At 37.5% G+C, this 26,242-nt stretch overlaps 1 protein-coding gene across 6 annotated transcripts in view; it reads right to left on the minus strand.

The window, feature by feature from the left end:
- luzp2 (leucine zipper protein 2) overlaps positions 1 to 26,242 on the minus strand; it is a 141,114-nt gene that overhangs the window by 40,750 nt on the left and 74,122 nt on the right. For all 6 annotated transcript variants that reach the window (XM_085907979.1, XM_085907978.1, XM_085907977.1 and 3 more), the window contains one exon: positions 1,615 to 1,732. The gene's annotated coding sequence lies outside the window, so the exon portion shown is untranslated. The remainder of the gene's footprint in view (positions 1 to 1,614; positions 1,733 to 26,242) is intronic.

The following is a 26,242-nucleotide window of genomic DNA, read 5'->3' on the forward strand; positions in this document are numbered from 1 at the left end:
GCTGCTGAAATGTCCACACACGAACACCCACTAAAGCGTGTAACACATGCACTACAATGTCAGGTGTAACCTCGGGGTAGTTGAGTGTTGCGCAAGCACATTGCCAAGTAAGGTCTTCAACATACGAGTTAGATCATCTGTTATCCTGCTCCTTAAAGTCCAGACATTAATTTGACAGATAATAAAAGTGGATGGAGTGATTAGGTCCTGAAAACATATAGGCAAGAATATTTTCTTGCAAAAGCCAAGCTATCTTGGCAAGGCAGGTAAACTAAACCTGACATAGTAAATTGGTTTATTTCACAAGTTAAACTGGGATAAAGCAGTTTGGAAAAGGGCAAGCTTTGTCACATCGATGATAGGTCACTCAACAAGTTGAAGATTCAACTCTCGAGGGCTATTCAGAGGAATTATAGCTCTTTTATACGCAGGATAATGTTGGCAACACTAACATCATTTTTCTGGCGTAGGCTATTTTAATCAGCACACGAGTTTTACAGTGGTTTGTGGTGGATGTGCATAGTTGTGGAGCCCGAGTTGTAAATTTTATTTGTACTGACGAATATGTCTGTCCGTCCATCCGTCCGTCCATCCATGCATCCATCCATCCGAGTAATTTGAAGTGCTCAATCAGTCCACCATGCATGATTTTGGGATGTGGGAGGAAACTGGAGTGCCTGGAGAAAACCCACGCAGGCACGGGGAAAACCTGCAAACTCCACACAGGAAGGGCCGGAGGAGGAATCGAACCACACCCTCTGAACTGTGAGGCAAAAGTTCTAACCAGTGGACGACTGATGAGTATGTAACTTAAAAAAACAAACAAAAAACAAGCATGTAATGTAAAAAGAAATTCATTAAATACTATGTTATTGACTTGATTTGCATAGAAGTGGGTATAAATGTCAAAAAAAAAAAAATACAATCAAGCAACGTTCCTAGAAGGTAAACCTGAAACTGGAAGGCAACTGGCTAATTCTAATCTGCTTCAATACACCAATTCTCTTCTAAATAACTATTCTGTTTCTTTTCTTTGTGTGTTGATTAGGTTGTCGCAAATATTCTTTTCCCAAACACACTCTCTGCCCTGTCCATTATGCTGGCACAGGGCCCAGGATGAAAGTACAGTAGTTGTCTGCAGTGGAAAGACATCTGTCTGCCCAGGGACATGATAGCCACATTTAGGACTAAGTGCACCCACACACACTTTGCTGGCCGCGCATCATTTCTTTGATAACCAATTTACTGATAATTACATTTGAGCCAAAAACACAGAAAGGCACAAGTCATACATAAGAATGGTAGGGAGGCACTGAAAGGGGATGAATTTGAAGTCTGATCTCAATTCTCTTCTGTGTTGGAAACAAAAGAAAAAAAGTGCATCAAGGTTAACGTTCCTTGGGTTTAAATTAGTTTTCACTGAAATGTTGCATTGGGGGAATTTGTTGCCGTACAGGGTAAAAATCTGAACAACATTATTGTAATTTTCCAAAGACATAATAATAAAATTTTTGTTAATATGTTGCACTTGTGAAAAAGCACTTTTCCTCAAAAATCCCAAGTTGCCAAAGCGTTGTACTCTTTAGTATCAGTAAGAAATGAAAAATGTCCAACCTGAATGTTGCCTTTGATATTGTCCAGCTCCTTAGATGTCTTGGAGAGTTGGTGCAAGATGCTGCTTCTTTCAGTGAAGACTTCCTTTAGCTTCTTTTCCAGCTCATCGTAGCTTTGTCTTTCAAGAGAGAAAAATATATGTTAGTTTTAATGTGTACTGCTGGCTGAAATTCAGCCTTTACTGACAGGTCGTGAAGCAAAGGTAAAAAAAAAAAAAAAAAAAAAAAAAAAAAAAAAAAAAAAAAAAAAAAAAAAATCTGGCAAGCACAGTCACCAGAGAAAGTGCTTTGAGTGACGTCTGTTTAAGCGAGATATGTATGTTGACCAGAGGCATGCCCCTATTGTTCCATTATAATATGGACGGGGTCCATTCAGCTATTATAGAAGAGGGGGCAGGGGTGGGTGGATCCTGTGGGTGAATGGCGTAATGTGTCTCTGTATTTCCACTGAACAATACTGCAGAATAATTTTGGGTGTTGATCACTGAACCTTCAGAGAAAAAGACAAATGCTACTTCAATGACTCGAAGCCATGGCAAAAAATGTCCATTATAGTCACGGACACCCACTGAAATACCAGAGGTACTACCTGGAAGTTTGGACACATGCTGTACAACTTAAAAGTACAAACTATATAGTAAGTGAACTAAGAGCTATGATCATGTGACCCACCACATTTATTTTGTGGTTCATTTAACGGACATGCTCCAGGAGTGCACCTCTCACTGGCTATTACTTAATAATATTTTGTTTAAATCTTGCATACTAGTTTACTAACTAAAGAACAGACAACAGCTCATTTGGGAAGTTTCTCAAATCAAGTGTATGCCCATGCAATTAACCTGTTAGTGAAGGGTCTTAAATTTCCTTTCCAGACCATAAATGCGATTACTACGCCACCTTGGGTATTTTAAATTTATTGTAAACCCTCCAAAACGCAACTGGACAGATGGAAAGGTTATTGGTCCACAAGGAAGAAGTTGAGGAGGGGATGAATCGCAGTTGGTCAGTAAAATTATCATATTCTTAAATCCTCACTTGCAGCATTTTATACTGGTTATTGACAGCAAGGCTTAAGTACAGCAGTAACATCAAGTAGTTTTGTATAGTATTATTTTCTCCTCTTCAGTACACAACAAAATCCAAATGTCTATTTTTAGTCCAAAATTCTGCACACTCTCCTCAATGTTTCAGAGTCCAAGCAGCAGAAAAACAACACATGAGTAGCTACCAGAAAATACCTGGAAAAAAATAATGGGTTATAGTCATATATATAGTTATAGTCAAACCACACACATGACTTGTAATCCAGTAGCATTAACTGAAAAAGTATTGCTGGGTCACACAATAGGAGAAGAGAAGGTGAACATTTTGCTCTGATTATTTAGTGACTGTTGGCTAAAGAGCGAGTGTATGAAGACTCTTAAATTCTTACATCCCATTTCTTGGCAACAGACTGAGTGCATAACTACCAACCCCATTTGTAAAAGAGAGTAGAAATTACGTCATGACAAATACAATGATTAACAAAGCCATGTATAGGCAGACAAACAAATGGTCTTAAAGCAGAGGCAGTGAAATAATGAAACCTTTCTCTTCAGACATCTGCAGTTTCTAAGACTCAGGCTGTCATCATGAAACTCATCAGTCTCTAGGCTGAGGGGGCGGCTCCATTTATTGAATCCTCTTACCGAGGACAAATATTTCGGAACCATCAGAGTCGAAGCAAGTGTAGAGTTGTTCAGGGCTGACCCTCCGGTAGGAAATGTAATTTTAGAGAATAAAAGCAATGCCACTGACTAAGCACCATCAACATTCAAGCAATGCCCCAATAAAGGAAGCCCAGAGTCACAGAATGTCTCAGAAAAGGAACTGCAGAGGTTGGCTCTGGTCCCTTGTTGACACGGGCTAGCCTGTAAGCCTGAATATGATTAAAGTGTTAACACAGTAAGAAATACATTCAGCTTTATTGGAACACACATTTGCAATTGCTGCAATGGTCTCCCATATTTCTTATATTGTAGCATATGCGGAACCATATTTCTGCCATATCACTGCCAATTTCCATTTGTAGGTCCTGGAGCATCCAATGAATTCTTCAAATTGATGATTTATGTGGAAGGGCACTCTAAAATACTAAAATGCAATCTCATAATGCAAATTGCATGATACAATTATGGAATTAAAAAAAGAATTAAAAAAAGATGTCATTCATATAATGCAATTGTTGACAAAGACATAAAGTGGACTTATCGCTGGAGTGAAGCAAAGCAAGGCTTGACTCATTAGCTGTACGCGTTTCGTAAAAGATGGGAAACTGTTGAGATACAATCACTGTAATCGTAATCAAAACAATCAAATCGTCTACTCTCCCTAGTTTTTCTTTTATCTGAAGGAGGTTGCCGAAACATTTACTTATGTCCCCTCCAAAAAATGTTGACAAGGCATCTTTTCAATCGGAGGACAATTTGCTGCATGAAGCTATCAACATAAGCAGAAACATTTACTTGTGTCCCCCCCAAAAAATTGATAAGGCATCTTTTCAGTTGGATGACAATTTGCTGCATGAAGCTATCGACATAAGTGTCTTGAAGATTGAAGTGCAGTTAAGGCGGAAAAAAAATATTATTGAATTGAATTCCTTGACTGTCACTGTTAACTGAAAATCAGTTTGGCAGCTCCACATGCCAGGTCATGCACATACACATATGTATATAAAACAGTATAAAATCCGAGATAAAATGCAATACAAAAATAAAATAATAATCAAGAATCAAGTCTCTACATTTGAGTGGTTATAGTGCAAAGTGCAAAAGGCGAGGGGTGTGTGTGGGTGGGGGTCTTTGCCTGGGATGAGCACGGGCGGGATGATGGTTTTAGCAGCCTGATGGAAAAAGCTGTTGCTCAATCTTGAAGTTCTTGATTTGAGAAAACGGTATCTCATTCCAGAGGGGAGTGGGAAGAGCAGGGCATGACAGGGTGTGCGAGATCAGTCCTAATATGTCTGGCTTTCTTATTGAGTCGACCAGTGTAGGTGTCTTCAAGTGAGGGCAATGTAGTCCCGATTATCCTCTCTGCCATCCTCACCACCCGCTGCAGGTCCTTACTGTCCTTTGCAGTGCAGCTGGTGAACCACACTGTACAGCAGCAGTCCTTTTGGCTTTCCTAAAATCCACAATTAGTTCTTTTGTCTTGGTTGTGTTAAGTTCCAGGTTGTTCTGAGAGGACCGATCAGTTTTTCAGTTTTATAAATTTTCTCATCAGTTATCTTTGCAAACTTACACAAAAAGGCATCAAGCCAATGAAAGCAAAATAAATATCATGTTAAATGAATTATTCACGAACAAACATTTTCATGCACAACTTGATACCAATTATATTTCCTTGACATTTTGCGCTGAATAAGACGAAACAAAACTTTGTTACTTTTTTTTATGAGTATAGGCACTTGTCTCACCATAATTGATGTAAAAAAAACTCAAAATCATTGTTGACAGTTTCTATCCAATGTTTGTCTTTAATATTGTCTTTAATGTTGTAAAACACTGCTTGCGTGATTGAGTTTATTCCCACGCAAATGGGCATTCCCTGCAGTGTTGTTTCTTGCTGTTGAAAAGGGATGAAATCACTTTTGTATGTGAAGCCCTCACCTTCTTCACCCTCAGAGATTTTTTGTACTTTTAATCGAGGTGTCAAAAAAATGAGGAAAAACATTAGGCTATTCCTGAGGTATCATCAATATCCCCGGGACATGAACACCGCTACCTTTACTTGCAGAACTAGATCTCTGTCCTGGTTTATTTGAGGAAACCACACATACCTGAATAAGATTTTTGGAAGCTATTTTGAAGAATTTGTTCTACCCTGTCGAAAAAACTATAAGCAAAAATTAACCACTGTGATATCAATTTGTTAAACACAAGGAAACGGTTTTCAAACTATTTAAAAGGGACATGTGGAAAATTGACTTTTGGGATATTCTATAAATAGTAGACCAAACACCCATTGACTAGACAACATTAAGAGAAAGAGAAACGATGACGAATGAGCATCGAGCAACTGAGAGATGCCGTAAATAACTGGGAAGTATGCAGGGGACTGATTTATAGAGCATCCAAGAGTCGGACACGACTGAACGGATAAAATGGAATGGGATACAAATAGTTGGGTTTCTGGAGTGCCCGCCCATCCAGCAAATTTGAAAATAAACAAATCCGCGCAGCATATCCTAAATTAGGTTGCCCATTTCTGAAAATGTCTGTGTGCTCTTCTCTCTAATGTAACAAAATCCACTGCTAATTAACATGATAGCCATTCCTTACAATGACTTCCTCAGCCAATGACATGATCTATTCGACTGGCCAAAGTTAAAGAGACAAAGAACCACTTTGAACCAGTGGCCAAAGCATAAAACCAAAAGGAAAGCAGGGCTACAGTGTGAGACAGACTAAAATTCTTTAACGGTGTTACCAGCATTAGTTTCTGTTACAGCAATGCTCGGCTAAGATATCAAAGTGTTGGTGAAGGTGCTGTATTTGTGTGATGTCATGCACCACACTACTACTTTAACTGGCAAGTGTAATTCCTCAACATGTTGAAGAAATGCTGACTTCATAGGCAGTGAAATCTCTTGGGGAGCTCACTTTAAATGTCTATGTGTGTGTGTGTGTGTGTGTGTGTGTGTGTGTGTGTGTGTGTGTGTGTGTGTGTGTGTGTGTGTGTGTGTGTGTGTGTGTGTGTGTGTGTGTGTGTGTGTGTGTGTGTGTGTGTGGAAGTGGGTAACCAGTTGTGGATTTGTGCAGGATAATTGAATGTGATGATGTCAGAATGTTAATGTGAATGTTTTATTGGAACATGCTGATGTGTTAACATGTTGTCTTCACAACGTTCTCACTTGATGACAGTTATGACATTTCGAGGTCACAAATGGTGTGGGGTGTAACAATGTGTTATCATGTGGCATAAGAACAAGAACTCACATTTTTTTTATGTGAATCAGGTTTGCTTTTCCAAGTTACAGAACGGTACTATCATTATGTTTAGCTTTATTTCAAGACTCTGCAGATTCTGAATATACCGTATTTTTCGCACTATTAGAATACTGTAAATGCGCTATTTGTATTTTATCATCAAGAAATGAGAGCAGCGGATGCTATTGCCCTCACTTGCTAAAATTAACTGTGAACTGGGCTTCCAAAATGCAGATATACAGCCGGTCCCACAGTATGTGTCCAAATCACATCATGGACAGTCTGTGAGGTCTCTTAGGGAAACAAGTTAAGCCATCTGGAGGAAAAAGAAGAGCAAGAGCGAGGTGCAGAATGAAAACAAAATGACAGATGTGGCTTTATTAAACTTTTTATGGCCGTCTGGTACACTACTCTCTGAGAAAGTTTGAAGAACAAATCCACAGGCTTATCATGCGTGCAATATTAGATTTTAGACTAATGCAAATACATTTTGCGTCCAGCGTCATCTTCAAGTTCTTTGACGATACTGAACCAACTGCAGTGACAAAGTCGTCTGGTCCGCTTAAACTCACCCGCTGGCAAGAGTTTGGACTGGCATGATGAAATGCAAAGAAAAATCGCACGGCCTTACTGTTTCTGTCACAGTATGGATAAGAAGATAGCAGAATAGAAAGGAATGACTGATGGATGGGGATTTTGATCGCTGTGAAATTGACAATAAAGCTCATAGGAGATCTGTGAATCTTTTTTTTTATATTAGAAATGTCTTATGGCCCATGACAAAGTATTTTATTTGAAAACCTGTAATAGCTGACTGAGTCCCAATCTAAAAACGTGTTTTTAAGTTATGTTTAAATAGTTTCACAGCTTTTATGTTCATTTGGAGGAGTAAGCTTTGAGTAGTGAAGAGACACATTTAAAGCTTTTCTTGGTTCTAATTTTATCTCTGTATGCTTTGTAATTCGCTGTTGATGAAAATCGTAGCAATACTGAGTACAGGCTTGTTAGTTATTCAGAAGGGTGACAGCATAGACATTTGAAAACTTGACTTGTCTCCTAAATTTGTGGGCTGAAGAAGTTAATCACTGAGAATCATTCAAATCTAATTTAAAAGAAAAAATCTCCATTAAATCACACTGAGTCATTTTATTGACTCCTTTTTTGTTGTTTTTTCAACTCTTTTATGTCAAATTAACATTAACAAAATATTATTGTATTCATGAAAAGCATACCTTGTTCATATCTTGCACAGTACCCACCTAAAATATCTTATTAAATGTTCAGTTTATGAGGGGAGGAAAGCAGTACGGATTCAACCGGATATTTGTTTGCGTTTGTATTCTCTGATGTTTGTTGCTACTTTCTAAAAAAGACAAGTTACAAGCGTGAGAGAGTCTTCACACATGTATAATGTATATCCTTAACAACAGATTTATCATCTTGGCTTGGCAGATGTTCAGAAAATCGGTGCTATTTTATGTTTGATAGTTTTTTTTTTCATTTTATCGCTTCATTCTTTAATACAAAATAAAGCCATTTAATTCCTTCATACCTTTAAGTGGGTATAACCACGTTTCCCATTTCCATAATCTAACGCAGTGGTAGCCTACTGTATCCCTTGCCTTGCCATGTAACACCAACATGACCAAAATTAAATATACAGTAGCGTAGAAGGCTTAAGTTTTCATCAAAACTCAGAAAAACACTCAAGAGGCCTAAATAATTGTACAAGCATATAAAAAGAAACTTCTCCATAATGACATTTCTAGCAATGAATCGAGTAGTATTGTGCAATTAAACAAAGACAGCTGTTAGAATTACTGCAAGGTTGCTGCATCGAAGCAGGAAATTAAAAGTTTAATCATTGAGCTAGAGAGAGCTTTCCAATCATATTGTACCGTAATTGTTCATTCATATATTGTATCATATTTATTCATGTCACCTAAAATTAGGTAAAATTAATCTGTTTACAAATCCATGGTACCCATTTGTAACAAACTGATTTGGTTCTGCATGCTCTAACAATTTGGGTGGATAAGTACCTTTATGTATCCCAATTCAGAACATGACAAATAAATTACATATAACATTTAACCCCCCCCCAAGTAATTTTCGTGATTTTTGTGGCATGATTAAAATGGTGACCAGTGTCTGACATGCACTTGGGTGTCTCCCCTCCTCCGTCTATAAAAGGTTGAGCTGTCCAGTGACTTACGTAAATGGCCGAATGGTCGGCAGTCACATTATATATCATGATTCTGTGGGCGAAGGTTGAACACTCTGTGAAGTCATATCACAAGACTAAAAACCAAGAGAAAAACATAGATGCAGTTCTATATGTGGAAGCGACGACTTGAAAATTATTATCAGTGGGTATAGTAGAGTAGAAATAGCATCTTGTATCAAACTGAGAGCAAACTGGAAATTGCGCGTTACTGGGTTATCAATATGTTACAAACACTTCAGTATTCAAAGTGGAATTCTCTATCTGTGTCTGAAGTCAATGTCGCATTTTATTTCAACTTAATCATCTGAAATGTGTGTGTGTGTGTCACTGAAGTCGCACACAGCGGACGAGGCAGAGTCTCATTCATGCCTTTGGAAGCTGAAGGAAGCATAGTCATATAGGCTATCCCGTGTTGCTCAGCCTCCTGAGTGTCTTGTTACTTGTTTGCGTTGAAAAAACTATTCGGCAAACAGCTTTAATGAGCATGCTTGTTTGTTTCACAGTCAGTATGCAGAATGAACAAATTCTATGTGCTCTAATAATTAGACAAATGACCTTCATATATAAACCAAATGTCTATTATAATCTTAATGCCACACAAATTACGCCATATTTCCCCCACATTGTAACTGTGATTACAGAGCATTTTACTCAAGCAGTCATTTTTATAAGCAGGTCAGCTGAGAAAATGTCCTTTAATCCAATATACCGGTACATATGGAAAATCCATGTTTTTTGCTTTTATATTCATTTTTATGTGTATTTGGAGTCTCCAAGAGTGTAGAAAAGTTCAATATATTCCTCCAGGTGCTTCAGAGATATTTTTATGATCCGTTTGGAGGCTATTTTTTTATTCCGTTGAGTTTTCTCCGTTTTCTATTACGTATTTTTATCTATGACATCACACCCTACAGAATGAGTAAAACTAAAACAGTCGAATGTATTTCCGTGATACGTAAGCTTTAAAACTAAATAAGATATTTGGGATTTCGTAAACAAAGGAGAGGGTTCTAATTATGGTCCAAAAGGGATCTTAAAAAAGCAGTGGAAGCTCATAATGAAGATTTAAGTTGTGTCAAAGTGTTTCTCTATGCTGCAGGGACTCCATGATGCCACTACTGCAATTGAAGGATTTGGCCAGTCTTGGCTTGGGGCTCTTCCAGATGTCATCATGGTAAATTAACTGCATTATAAAGCACCGTTCCACCTTCAAGCTACTGAAGGCCCCTTTTACAATGTAGCCCCATTCACCCGTTCTCCCAATGATGATGGAGGATGCTGCCATGGAAGCAAACGAACCAGATCATTCACACAAGATGACACTTTTGTATGAAGAAAATCCAATTCCTACCATATTATCGCTTACTTTCTGTGATGCTGACATTAGTTATAAAGTTAGCAAAATAAGATGTATGATATGAATAAAAGTGTGAAGACCATTACAACTTTAGGAAGAGTTTTCCCCTTTGTAAAGACAGTTTCAAATACAGCTGCGGGTTCAACTTCATTGTTCGCTTCATCGCATCTCACAGAAAGACCATGACAAAGTTTTGGTTTTCAAGATTCCATAAAAATATCATGAAATTAACAGGGACTCTTTAAAAAGGCTGAAGGAGATGTGAAATCAACAGGTACTCAACATGTCAACCATGTTTCAGTCTTTCTCTGTCCTGCAACACTGTCAAATGTTGTACAAGTTGAACAATGTTGTAAATGTTTCAAAAAGTCTTTTAAGCATTGTTTGCAGTAAATGTGCTGTTATTTTTAGATTGAGGTGACTTACAAAGAGCACCGCATAGGCTTGCAGCTCATTTTGATTTTGCTTTGTTCTTGATACGACTGTAATTCTTTAGCTCTTTCAGTGAAACTGTCAAACTGTCTGTCACGGTGCTGTTTGGTACCTGGCCTCTCGAGCAACAGTTACCACGTTCAATGTGCTGCATCTGCATTTGGCGAGTGTGTGTCTTTAAACACAAATCAGCAATGAAAAAGCATCCATTTCATTATATTGCAGCGCTGGCTCTGGATATTTTTCACTTGAATGACGACACATGGATGTTTAGTAAAATTGCTTGTCGAGAGATTGTACTGTTTAATTATTTGTGTTGGGGGAAGCCTTTTTACCCATGTCGGTGGAACATTTTAAAATTGCTTAATTGTATGTCAAATCTACATGCACACGATGAAGCACTGGTTAGCACATTTGCCTTACAGTTTTGAGGTGCAGGGTTCGATTCCGGCTACGGCCTTCCTGTGTGGCGTTTGCATGTTCTCCCCGTGCCTCAGTAGGTTTCCACCGGGTACTCTGTTTTTATATATATTTATATAATTCAGTTTTCCAAAACCATTCATACCGCAATTGGTATATAATAGACATACTGATGACACGAGAGCAACTCAATAGGCTTCTAGAAAAGGCTGCCACTCACAACGGCACTACAAAAGAAAACCAATAAGTGCAACAAAATACAAGTCATCAGAGGCTAAGCAACAAAGCAACAAGGAAAGAACTAACTGCCGGCCAACTGGTCAAAGGCCTTAATCATGTAAATGATGTAAATGTATCTACATTATATTATAGTATATGTAGATTATAGGCATCTATAGTATATTCAATAGTTTTTGCAAGGGCTTTACTATCCCTCAAGAAACCATGATATTTAATTTAAAAATAAAATAATGCAAATGAGCAGATATGTGAATGGATGAAATCAATTTACAGCTCACTATTAAATGTATATACATACGCTAAGCTTGGAAATGAATGTTTACATGCGGCTTTTGCATTGGTAAAGTATGACAAACTCAAAGTTAAATGACAATAAGTCTGAGGAAATAGTCAAATTATAGTATGAAAAGCACCCCGTCCCCCACCCTCCTCAAAGAGCCACTGTTCTTTGGGTCAGGCCGCAGTTGTAAATAAGAAAGTGTTCTTAATTGTTTGCCTGGTTAAATAAAGATAAAAAAAAAATAACCTGGAGGACAATTTGTGTACTTAAAAGAAAACCTCACACAATGCTATTTGTTAAATTTCCACATGGTTGAGAAAACGTCACATTTGGTTAGATCGCAGGTGTCAAACTCAAGGCCCGGGGGCCAGATACGGCCCGCCACATCAACACACCATACATCACACAAAGAAATCTCCACAAAACATTGTGACTCTTATCCGCCAAAGCACAAGTCTTACCTTATATGGTAACGACATTGCTGATGCACCCCTTGTTAATATCTACCTGTGTGAAGCAACAGCCCTAGATCGCTTCCTCTTAAGCCGTAACATTTTCCAGTGCAGAATGGGGAAAAAAAAGAATCAGTCTGAATTTAGTACAAAAATAGTCAACAATATTTCTCAGAGTATTGGGTCTTGACTGACCGATTAAGTGCCTGAGTGCCAGTGGCAATTTTTGACTAATTATCAACTAATTTTACTAATGGGAGGACCAAGCTGGCGATGGGTTCGTCACAGGGGCACTATTTTTTTGCAAACACACATATACACACAGACTATTGACTAAATTGTTTCACTGTAATACTTTTAGTCTTTTTTTTTTACTGCTTATTAAACTGTTTGACTGTGCAACACTAAGTCACCACAGAATGTAAAGTTAGCATATGATACAACCATTGTATCAAGATTATGTGACACAAATTTTAGTATGATACTGCAATGACCATATTAGATGGAGGAGCCAGGCACCTGGAAAAAAACTGTTGACACCGAAATACTTGAAATACCCATCCAAGCAAAATGTAATGTCTCTGATGAACCTTCAACTTCACTTCTTGAAAGACCCAATCAGCAATGAAAGAACATGCAAACTCCATCTTTAGTGGAACCGTCTGTCAGGCAACATCAGAAACAATGAGCACAGCTCACACGCTGGTTGGAACATTGCAAATCAGTCACAGTCATTAAACTGTCATATTCCTTTTGAGAAGAGAACAATTTGCCACTACACAGAAAAGTAATAAATGTGCCGTATGTTTGATGACCCCCACATAAATGGAAGGAAGGAAGGACTGCTTGCTGTGCAATAGAAACCATTTCTCTCCAGCCAAGTCTTTAATGATGTCTAATCTGCATTTTTCAATTTGAACGTGGCTAAAAATAAATCATTGGTCAACCATTGCCGAAATGAGTCACATTTATTAAATGCAAAGCAACTCGACAATCATAATCAGCCATTTTCTAGCTTTAACAATATGGTATTTATTTACCACAAACTATGTCAGTAAAATTAACAAACCATGGTAAAGCGTTTGACATTTTTCAAGTATAAACATAGACTGCAATTGTTTTCAATTGTAATAATAGTAATAATAATGCAAATGATTTTTATGTTTGACGTTTTCCATTGTAACTTATAATAATAATAATGCAAATGATTTTTATGGTTATAATGATATTATCATAGTTGTATTAGTCATATACATGCCATTATTGCTATCTGGAATATCATCCATCCATTTTCTGAACCGCTTAGTCCCCACTGGGGTCGCGGGCGTGCTGGAGCCTATCCCAGCCGTCATCGGGCAGTAGGCGGGGGACACCCTGAACTGGTTGCCAACCAATCGCAGAGCACACAGAGACGAACAACCATTCGCACTCGCACCTAGGGACAATTTGGAGTGCACAATCGGCCTATCAAGCATGTTTTTGGGATGTGGGAGGAAACCGGAGTGCCCGGAGAAAACCCACGCGGACACGGGGAGAACATGCAAACTCCACACAGGGAGGGCCGGAGGTGGAATCGAATCCGCACCCTCCTAACTGTGAGGCAGACGTGCTACCCACTGCCACCGAGCCACCCTTATCTGGAGTACCTTTCGGGATAATTGTTTTAAAGATTGCAATTGAAAAAATACCCATTTAAGTCTACGTTAAGAGTACTTGAAAAATGTCAGCTGCTTTACAATGGTTGATTAATTAAACTTACTGTGTGAGTAATAAATAATAATACTAATTATTATTATTATTGAAATTATAATACATTATTATTATTAATGACAATAACACGTCAATTTAAATCCATTCACTGTTAAAAGAAAACTACACCCGTTGAGGATGAAAATACAACTTTGTCAATAAGTCATAAAACACTACTTATGTGAAACTACATTATTGAAAGCACACATTTATCTTTTTCGTGATGTAAGTTTATTCTAAAGGGGTTTCATCAAACACATTCCCTTTAAATGACAACAATGCAGAGGCCCAAGCCCTCTGACTATTGCTGACAAGTAACCTCTTTTCATGTCTCGCCATATGATTTGCATAATAAGTCATGCCATTTGAATATGTCATATGCAATATGGGGCACACTGTGTGCAGCTCGAGTCACTTTCCCCAAAGGAGTTGCCTGTCCTGCTAAAAGCTAAAGCAGAGTCTTAGCCCTTCTACATCAGAAATCAGCTGAGTCAGCAACATCTCGGATACTCTTTTCATACCCAGACCAGACTATTAACATTTGGATAAATTCTGTTGGGAGATTGAAGGGAACAAGATCTTAAGCTTGTGATGAAGTGAGACAGAAAATACGTAGCTAAAGATCACTACTGCAGCAGTACGAATGCCTCGTTTATCACTTTAGAGTGGGCATGGTTCTCTCAACTAGACTTTTCCTGGAAGCTTTCCATAATGTTTCAATTTCTTCCCAAATGCAGAGGAGAAAGAGTTGGCTTAGACCATAAATGTCCCTCCTCCCTCTCGGCTTGTGCGTCGCTTTCTATGTGTGTCAGAGTTTAGAGGAATCCAGGTCTTGTTGCTTTGGGTTTTGGACTCATTTGTGACCTTTAAGATTAAAGGAAAGCCAATGTTATCTTCCACCTTTCTTTTACTGCTAGCTTTTTGATTTGAAGGGATCATTGGGTGGGCTAGTGTGCAACTAAGACACATCATGCTGATAATGAATTCTGAGGAAAAGGTGTGGTGAACAGGCTTGTTTATCTTTAAAGACATAAGATGAGAGAACAAAATAATCAGACAGACTTCAAGCAGATTTGTAGTTGTTTCTCTTGTCAATTTGCTGAGTAATTACACAGACAAAAAAAACCCGTCATTTCCTGCAGCTTCTCCCCATCTCCGGCATCAACAAAGCTGTCATCAACGTAACCTCTGCTGTCAACCATTTGCTTTTTCCTTTGTTTTTGTGAGAGCAACCGCGGTGAAAAACTATTGTTGAGCATCTTGGGTGGAAAAAATAATTGAAGTTCCTGCCAATCTTCTCGTCCAACATCACTGAACAGCAGTGGTAAAATGACGTGCGTGCACATCCTGCTGCTTCCTGGCGCTGGTTTGATTCCCGCCATTGTTATCCTATGCCTAAATACTGTACAAACGTATGTGTTTTATAAGGAATGTTAGCCGTAGAAACGAATCATGAAAGTGATTCACTATGGTCACCCCTGATGACACAAGCTGAAAATCACAACTGAATATTACTAATAATATTTGTGTCATTTGAGCCTGTTTGTCATGATTGGTGGAAAGGGGCTATTGTCAAAAGTTCTCATATGAAGGACAGGAACCCTTGAATCGGTAGGATTTTGAAAGAACCTGCCAAAGGGTGTTTCATCCATCATCAGTTGTCGATTGGAAAGCGCAACTGACTGTAAAAGGTCTGCCGACAGGAAAGCCGAGAGTCAACAGAGAGCCCGTCAACAGATCGGTGACTCATAGGCCAACAGCTTCGAGTGGGTGTGATGGGTCAAGAGGCATAAACAAGTTCAAAGTTAAATATATTCATTGGGAAAGAAATAGTAAAATGAAAGACACGATGGAATATTAAACATTTCTGGTATATGTTATAGAGTTAAAATACATGGGGGCCACTAGAGGTTGATCATATATTTAAATCCCAATTGATCTGCTGTTCCCATGGAAATGACTTACTCCTGAATAAAGAGTCAAGATCAAATTATGAGATATTTTTGAAATGAAAATTAATAAAAAAGATGGAAATAATTTACTTTCACAGTTCCTTTCACCAGTACACAGCAGCAGTAAATGTGTTGTGTCAGGTGTTACACAATGTCAAAAAAACTAAAAAGACAAGATGTTTTCCAACTTGGGGAATTATAACGTTTTCTCTTTCTTGCTCAACCTATCAACCTCTTTTCAAATGCTATGCTGTCAGCTTACCAGCCCCCGCATTTTGGAAGAGAGTCTCAGTGGAGACAAAATAAAGCAACACTCATAATTAATCGTGAAATTGTGCTGCTGAGCTTGTCACTGCGTTAGGGAAAAACAAGTGCATTACTCTTTATAAGATAAAAAAAAAAAAAATATATATATATATATATATATATATATATATATATATATATATATATATATATATATATATATATATATATATATATATATATATATATATATAGTAATCCCCCGCTACATCGCAGTTTGATTATCGTGGCTTCTGTACATCGATGAATTTTTTTCCCCAAAAAAAACAAATTAAAAATGTTGTTCTCTGAACAAGGTGATGGTCATGCACGGCTCATTTTGTGCCCCAGTAAAAACATCTGTTTTGAACTTGTTTTTTTTTTTTTTTTGGTCAAATAAGGGTTCGGTGAATGCACATATGAAATTGGTGGGGTTCGGTACCTCTAACAAGGTTAATAGCCCTGCCTTAGCCGCTTATACTATCGAGGGTTGCAGGCATGCTGGAGCTTAGCCCAGCTGACTTCGGGCACATGTTCTAAATATGTATTTTCACACTGAGTTGAAAAAAGATACTTGGATTTGAAAGTATCACATCAATCTCCAAAGTTGTTTCATGATGGATGGCTGCACAGTGTTAGGACAACATACGTGCATTTAATATTCAAAGAAAGATCTGACGGACATTCTCCCTCTGATGAGAGTCATCTAGTTTGCTGATAAAATTTGCATTACATGCAATCCAACAACCATAAATGACAATGCACCATTAAAAAAAAAAAGAGTAGTACTGCTTACAAAAAAAAAAGAAATGGGCTCAACCACTATTGTGACTTCCGTTGCACTGTTAGCAAGGCAAATAAACTACCTTGATCAGACAGTGGTACAATTCTTTGGTTAATCCAACACATTATTTATTACACACATGTTCCGCAGTTGTCTGCGCCAATTCTAGAGAGACATTGATGAAAGTTTGCAGGAGAACACTCTCTTCAATTTTAACCATGTATTGCATAACATTGACTACCTGCGCAAGTATAAAATGACCCAAGTGAGTGGGCCTCTTTGAAGTGGGCCGACGATTGGAGCCGTGTAATATATAATGCATATGCCCAACTGTGTGGTTGACCCAGTTTAACTTAAGTACATCCAGGCTTTCCATGAAAAAAATAAGTGACTATTAATTTATGGAGGTGTTGGTTGAAAGCCGAGAGTGCACCAAAGAAGCTAAAATTATGGATGGGTAAATGAAGCTTCATGAATCAGCTGTTATATTTCATTTTTATTTACTTCTCTAGACGGGGCAGTTGGTTTTAATAAAGGGGATTAGGGAATGGTAAATCAGTACACCACTGTTGAAAAGAAAGTGCCATTCAGAGGAGTCAAAAGATACAACTGGTTCATGAAATTTGAAGCTTTATTTTTCCATCACTACCTAGTAGAGCACAGAGTACCACCAAGGATATTAGTGAAAGACATATGTTTGTGTTTGTTTGTTTGTTTGTTTGTTTGTTTGTTTGTTTATGTTTGTTATTCAGCAAGGTACTTTCTGCTTCATCATGATCAATATAAAAATGTTTCTCTGAGTGAAATATTTCATTTACTGTGACTCAAACAATAAAAAGTGAAAATTAATTGCTCGATGCACATCTTTATCAAGCCGCACATGATAATAAATAAGCCTTTGTTTTTTTTCCCCGACTGCTCCTCTGTGATTTGAAATGACCCCTTGGGTTTTTACAAATGGGCTTTTGATTTTTGTCAGGTGGAATATATAAACATGGATTATGATTAGATTTTTTTTTCTTTAATGACCTCTGTTGAAGTCTAAGCTGTAAATGTACTTACAAAAATTGCGTGCATTGAGCTTTTCTGGCTCAATAGCTGTAATACACAAGACAATAAATGCTCCTATTATATGGCTTTTGGTCTTAAAAGTTTACAGTTTATTCTTTTTTTCCCATCTATTTGAGCTGGTATTATTTGATTATTAGCTGATATAATAAACCAGGATTGTGTCTGTCAAATAGACTCATTTGCTGTGCAGTTTCATTTGTGCATTGTGGGAGGAAAATATGCAAATTAAATTATTTAGCATGCACAATTAATATCACACAAGAGGGAATGTACTGTGTTATCATAAGAGGGTAGATTAAAAAATAAAATCATCTGCAGTGGAGGCGGTCCCTCTTAATGCCTTAAAATGCAGGAGGTACACTGACATGACTAAAGGACAAAGTGATTTGCTCATGTCCGGACGGAGGTCAAGGCGTGAAAAATACATTTATAAGGAACCACAAGCAGACAATGAGCGGATCCACGACCGGATAATATGAAATTGAGATCAGAGATCTGATTTGAATTGGGCACTTAGAGCCAGCCCTCCTTCCACCATCATTTGTGTCCATCTGTGACACAGGGCTTATCGGGATCGGCACATACCTGTACATCCGAATCCGAGTCAAATTAAACGCAGCATGACTTTTATGCAGTTGCTGGCTTCTCCAAAATTATCAGTGTGCTTTATTTATTTTCTGTAGCTCAGTAATGTGTGTTGTGTGCTTGTACCAAGACTTCCAATTGCATCACTTCAAACTTTAGTTTGCTCTTGCTGAAATCTACCAAATTTTCCAGGCTGAACACAACAGATATAAAACTGCAAAGATCTCTTTTAAATATGGCACTCTCTACTAACATTGCATATGTTGCCATCGTCCTGTGCAATCTGTTAGCGTGCGTAAACACGGAATTTTGCGGCCACTTTTTGAGACCTTACTAATAGATCGCGATCTTAGTAAATCATCCACAACACACAGTGTGCACAGTCTGTTAGAGTTTGCATACAATTTACTGTCTACTATTTTAGATCTTCATAAATCAGGCCTTGTGTCTTGTACCAGTTGCTTTTTGACATTCATTGTGACAGAAAGCACCTGGTTGTTCTCGGGAGGATATCTGTATTAAAAAATAGCATCCGTAAATTTATTCCATCTACTATAAGTTACCAAGCAACATTTAAATAGAAACATAAATCCCCAATGTTTTAATGTATGATGACAAAGGCTAATACAGCTCACCAGAGACCAGTAATCCTATCACCTGATCATCAGTTATGAGACTGCCTCACAGAAGGTGATGTCAAGTCCTAAATCAGAGACAAGCCAAGCCAAGAAGGGGAAGGTGATGCAGTATGCACTTTTATCTGCTAAGATAAAGATAACTATAGGTGAGAGGGGAAGTCAGCAAGTTGGAAAGCGTGTTAAGAAGTCAAATCAACTGTGTATCATACAGTAGGTCAAACTTGTTTGGTAGGGCACCCTCTGATCTTTTCACAGTATGGCATACGAGTTGTATTTCTCAATTAGCCAGACATATATTGTGGCCAAGCGTCCAAACAGCTTGTTCGAATAAGAACAGTGCTGCAGATTCATATTCCAATGGATTAAACAGTTGATGTTCTGGAAAAAATAGGAATTTCAAACATAAAATAAATATATTAATAAGAAATAAATAAATAAAGCTTACATACCTTCGTAATTGGAAGAACGATTTATGCATGTTCGATAACCAAAATAAGCGTGGACAAGCACTGAACACATTTTATTGACTGATATAACAATAGCATGGAAGAGGACCAGTTTTGTTTCAAAACAACCACACTGAGCAAAGCGGAACTATGCTGTTTTTAACAATTAGTTGAATCATACTTGATGCCACCACTGAATTCTTTATTTAGTCTGAAAAGTGCATGGCGTGTATCACACCTCATTTTCTTCATTTGTGTAGAACTAATTCATTGTCAATCATTCTTTTACTGTCTGAAAACCAAATTAACAGAATAGAAGATTTGAAAATAAAATGAAGTGAATTATTGAATTGAGAAAACAATAGAATTTAGTCGGTACATTCAAATCTTAGCAACACAGCAAAAAATCAAATGAATGTAGTATTCCGTTTTACTGAAAATGTTTTGAAAAATTCAGAATGACAGATACAGTAATTCTAACACTAAGTCACCAGAAAATCAGTTATAAGGTTGAACTGATGTCAGGTATTTTACACAGGTTATTTTTAATCTTATTGTTTGTGGTGTGTTTAAACAAATTTTGTTGATTTCTATTTAAAGTAACATTTAAAAATTTCAAAACAAATTGATGAGTTCTAGTAAAATTGTACGCTTAATATGTCTACCTTCTGTGAAAAATATTGAAGATAAATAAATAGCAAAATACAATATAATATAAAAGGTAGGTAGGTACATATATGTATATGTGTATTTAAGTACATTCACTTTGGCATCAATAAAACATTGTTGGACATTATTTTTCAACTCAGTGTCCGGCTAGTGCTATTTCCTTAGTTCTGACACAAGCCTTTTGGTATTTTCTATGTCCAATTTATATTTAGTGGGTGACTCACATGATTCATGATGTGTTAACACTACCATTCCAAGGCATTATTTCCTCCAAAATACAATGAACACATAGGTCTGCCCTGAGGTCTGCTTATGGTTGGACACAGTATACGGTAATGCCTTCAGTGAAGAAGGACAAACAGTTCCCCCAGAAATCGGCACAAGCAGTGCTGTAACTAAAGCTGGATGACAAAAAAAAAAAAGACTTGGGAACTAGTCTGCTGCATAACGCTTTGAGGAATATAGTAACAATCCTCAAATAAAAGCTGTAATGTGGAGCGATTTGAGCACTATAAGGATCACATCAGCACAATGTGATAATAAGCGCTTTGAGGTGACACCATAATATAATTGCAACATCTCTATTCTAGGCCATCCTTAGCCCATGATCTTCCCTTTGACTTTAGTTAAATATTTGAGAACCAATGAGTAACAACCCAACCATTTTAAGGGTCAGTCTCCTGTGTGGCATATGCATGCTTTCCCTGCACTTGCTTCCTCCCACCTTACAAAAACATTAAACGTGATTGGAAAAGTCTAAGATTCGGATAGGTTTGAATGAGCGTGAATCGCCATTCATGTATATGTCCCATTTGATTGGCTAGAAAACAATCCAAGGTGTATAATGTCTCATTAGAAAAGTCAACTAGGAAAAGCACCAGCTCACCCTTGATCTTAATGAGACAAAACAATGTAGAATATAGGTGGATGCACAAACATGTTGGCATTTCATCACTTTGAACATCCAATATCTAAATGAGCCCGAACCACCTCTGAGTGCAAATGATATTACGTCATAAGAGCTTTACTTCATTCAAGGGCATGTATAATCTTTCAGTGATCAATAATTGGGCTTCAATTCAAACATGACTTCTTGAAACACTTGAATACAATTTAAAGGCAATTCTTTGTCACAGAGGTCAATGGTAAGAGGTCAAGTGATAGTCTGACCTTTATAGTGCCCCCTGAACCCATAAAGGAATCAGAAAAAGGGATTATCAAAAGTGCATCAAAAAACCGGAGCCAGGATTCAAGCCAACATTGGATGAAAATATTTCATTTAGAATATGCCAATATCAATAATTGATTGATACTTTAACTGCTCTGCATTTTATGAATGTTCTTAGCATTTATTTTTGCATGCACTTAACATTCCAATATAATCCCCATTCATTATTGCTCTCTAAACCACTTTGAAAATGTAATTTACATTACATTACATTAAAATTGTACAATATGTGCCATGTTTACATGCACATATAAAAAAAGTTCTAGCTAATATTGGGTTCATCCGGTGCGAGGTTTCTTGAATCAATTGGACACTTTTTGGTGAGCATTATCAATCATGTTCACTTTGTCATAAATTACGGTTAAATCTCTACCCTAGAATATGTGTTGCATCCATGTAAATCAAGACAAGCCATCAAATAGTCACCATGCACAGTACTGTAATACTGAAATACTGTAATACATATATTAGGGGGGAAAAATTAGATCACGTAACCGTTAACGTTGAGGTGTTACCAGTGCTAATTTCATAGCGCTGATCAGTATAATAAATGTAATTACTTGGTCATGCAATGTGCAACTAAGACAGAAATACAATCCTGTTGTTAATTAGCAAAGTTCCGTCTTTTATGTATTATATAATAATAATAATAATAATAATAATGACATTGAAAGTTTAATCAATACTAATTCATTTATATGTAATGAAGCTGGTCTCAGAGAATTGTTTTAATTGGCCTGCGCTCAATAATTGATTGGTTGTTTCGAGGATCATGAGAGATGAGATATGAGAGAGAATGTAATTTCTGGAGAAATGGTGTGTGAAGACTGAGAGGCTGAATAAAAATATGTGGAATTATTTGAAAAATAATATTGAATGATGTCAAAAAATATTGAATGACATAGTATACAACAACCAAAAATGAATTGAACATGTTGAAGTTGGAAGGGTTTGTTATTGGGCAAAATAGAGAATCCTTGGTAAATGGGGATTTCTTTTTTTTTTTTTTTTTTTTTTTTACATTGTAGGGATATGCTGCACAGTTAAAAGTTAGAACTGTTTGAATCAGTGAAAAAAATGTAGATATTAGAGAAGAAAAATAAAATAAGATCAGAATTTTTTTAGTTGTGTTGTGTAGTTGTGTTTTGATGGGGAAAACGTAGAATTTTTAGTAAACTGCAATTTGGGACGTGTTGAAAATCCTTCCCAAAATGAATTGAATGAGCTGCATGTTGTTGTTTTTTTTTGCTTTATTTCAAATGAAGATATAAAGATATAAACATGTTGAATTGTGAATTTTGGGCAAAAAATAATGGTGAAATAACTTTGGCATGAGATGTGGTAGTCCTGCATATCATGAACTTTGTATGTTTAAAGTTTGAATCAGTTAAACAATTTAGAAATTAGAGAAGAAAAACAAAAATAATGTTTTAATCGTTTGATATTTAGTGGGTATTGTAAATGGAGAAAATGTTTGTTGTATATAAGAATTTTCGGGATTGGTAGGCATAATCCTCAGATTTCACACATAAAATTGACGGTGTAGAATAACATAATTACATATTAAGTTAAAAAACAAAAGCTGGAAACGTCCTGGTGCAGAGGAACTCAGAGCAAGGAAGATGGACATATCTGCTGCTATATCTTGCTGTGTATTGGAGTGTTAAAAGCTTAATGCAAAGAAACAACTCAGTGGTGATGAGCAGCTTGCAATTAATTATTGCAAGTTACTATATTATTACTGTAGTATTACATTAAAAGAATGAATCCTCATATGTATATGTTCAAAACAGTAAACAGCAGACAAAAAGCCATTTAAGATTACTCAGACCAACTTTAGAAAGTAGAATGCAGTGCATCTTAGGCCAAATTCCCACCCAGGAAATATTTGTGTTGTCAGATTGATTTGAGGAATTGCACAAAGACTGTTCCGTATCCGTCATGCAGTTCTTTGGTAAGTGTTTCGGTATGCAGTGGATTCAGACTTGGTATTCATAGCTGACTGCACTGCAGTGCATGATAACACGGTGGATGTGCATGAGGTACAGATGTGAGGACGAGCTCATTCAAGCCCTCGTCCCTTTGGTCAGTCGGCTTACAAGGTTCCAATTTTCACACATATCTGAAGAGAACCAGGAGAGCATTTGAATCACTTTAAGGCCATTTCCTCTTTCTCAGCAATTTTCCAAAGCAGCCTTGCCATTAAGTGTCCCTTTGGCTGCATATCTTTATTGAACAGGCTTCCCCTATTGAATCTACTATTCTTAACTCGGTTGAAGATGGTAATCTCATTTGATTTGGTCATGGAATACACTCTATTTTGTAGTCAATAAAAGGAAAGTCAAGCTCTGAAAAGCACTGAAAGTTAAAATGAGGTTACCATCTCACCTTTCATATCACACAAACTAGGTATTTCAACAGTTTGTGGGGGGCGCAAACAAATATTTTACATGTACAAGATAAAACAAATTGTCGCCTGACATGTAAAATGTTTAAAGTTTGTAATCAATAATTGATTTAGTTACTTAAATCAAAATGCTCCAATTAGATTTTAATGGTTTTAATCAACAATTGATTTCGTTAGTTAAATCAAAATTCGCAAATGACATTTTATTTGTTCATATGCTAAGACTTTGGGCCCTATTTTCTTAGATAGGCACCCATGCTCCTGGTATAACTCAGATTTTTGCCTCAAACACCACATTTGACCTGTCTGTCCATGTTCTGTGTTCAGCGGTGTTAAATTTCTTTGAAGCTGTCTCCTTGAAGTTTTGAGAAGATGTGGTTTGCCAGACTAGGCCATCTGGCTTCCTATATGATTCTGTGCCTCTGCATTTCTTCAAAGAGGTTCTCCCAAATATTGATAAATGAGTCTTGGCCAAGAGCACCTCACAGTTCAGATGGTGCGGGTTCGATTCCACCTCCGTCCCTCCCTGTGTGGAGTTTGCATGTTCTCCCCGTGCCTGTGTGGGTTTCCTCCGGGCACTCTGGCTTCCCCCCAAAAAAACATGCACGGTAGGTTGACTCCAAATTGCCCGTAGGTGTGAGATCGAGTGTGGATGATTGTCTTTGTGTGCCCTGCGATTGGCTGGCAACCGGTTCAGGTTGTCCCCCGCCTCCTGCCCGATGACTGCTGGGATAAGCTCCAGCCCGCCCGCAACACCCGTGGGGACAAGCGATACAGATAATGGATGGATGGTGTCTTGGCCATTATGAATAGCAGTCTGCCAATTTAAACTAGCTCGAGAAATCTGGCCTTGATTAGGATGTAATGTCAAATTTTAGACCCATTTCCAAGCTGCCTATATTCAAAAGAATTTGGAAGTGCAGTTAAAGTCTTTCTTGGATGAATATGACGTCAAGGAGGTCTTCAGTCAGGTTTCAAGATGATGCATCTCAAAGACTCAGTCCTGTTACGAGTTTTTAATGACATCCTCGTGGCAAATGACCCTGGAGATTTTGTGCACCTGGGTCTGTTGGAATTACCTGCAACGTTGATACGGTGGATCACATTATTCTGTTGGATCGTTTGCAGCACCAGGTGGGCATTAGTGGTAGCGCCTTTGATTGGGTGAGATCCTATTTGGCTGATAGAGCTTTATGTGTTAGCCTTGGTTGTTGTGAGTCCTGCACTTTCCCACTGTCATATGGTGTTCCACAGGGCAAGTCTGGTATTTCCTTACACTGTTATGTTGATGGCCTTCAGATTTATGTCCCACTGCTGAGCAAAAGACACACTTCCTCACTGAGGCCACTTTTGTCCAGTCAGAAGGAAATCAAGACCTGCATGACACGGTTTTAAATTTCTATTAGAAAATAAACAGAAATAAGGGTACTTATTCCCATTGGCCTTTACACATTCTATCCTGTTGACTTTGCGCCCCCTGGCACCTTAACAAGGGCCAACAATCTGGAATTTGGAGGTTAAACTGGACAGTGAACTAAAATTGGATCAGTAAATTTATGCTATTGTCAAATCCAGCTTTGTTTTCATTTCAGGCAATTTCCGGCAGTCCAACGGAGGTGGAAGGCAGTGTCCAAGTGCCCAGCCACAGCGGTCAACTTTACGTCATCCGGAAGTAGAGAACTTGCAGTTTGTTTTAAATGTAAATGCACTTTATGCATTCCTATCAACTGCATGAACTGTGAGTCCGTTACAGCAACTGATAGGGAGTAAGAAAAGCCGCTTCGATTGACAGAGAGTCGGCTGTGTTCCCATCCACAACTTCACATAGTGCAATAAATGCTCTATTCTGTCTGCACTAGTCAAAAAAGAGAACTGCACTGTATGTGCACAGCTAGACTGCACTTTGCACTAGACTTGCATTGGGCATGAAAATAGGGCCCTTTTTGTCCTTTTATAGAGGCATGGCCTTGAGATGCTATGTATAAGTTATCAGTATTATTTATACAGCACTCCTCCCATATATATATATATATATATATATATATATATATATATATATATACATATAACTGAAAGTGCTTCAGATAATTATAATTAATAATAATAACTACATATGTGTGTGTTAACTTGATATAACTGTATTCACCCGACACAAGAATAAGCCTATTAAATTATCTTTTTTTTTTATGAAAATAGGTAGAAAAGATTCAAGTCAAGTTTATTTGTATAGCCCTAAATCCCAAGCAGTCTCAAAGGGCTTCACATAGACAAACAATTGACAATTATTCTCAAAGCATCCCCTGATCTTGAGATCAAAAATCATTTTAATGCTTTGAAATTGCTCACAAAAAAAGCAGGGAGATGCATATTGTGTGTTGGGCAGGATTGCAATCAACAATAGGTGGATGTTAGGTGATTTTACAGATTTTACTGCAGA

The sequence above is a fragment of the Syngnathus leptorhynchus genome, chromosome 3 (assembly GCF_054491065.1).
Source record: "Syngnathus leptorhynchus isolate UIUO chromosome 3, UIUO_Slep, whole genome shotgun sequence".
NCBI classification, from domain to species: domain Eukaryota; kingdom Metazoa; phylum Chordata; class Actinopteri; order Syngnathiformes; family Syngnathidae; genus Syngnathus; species Syngnathus leptorhynchus.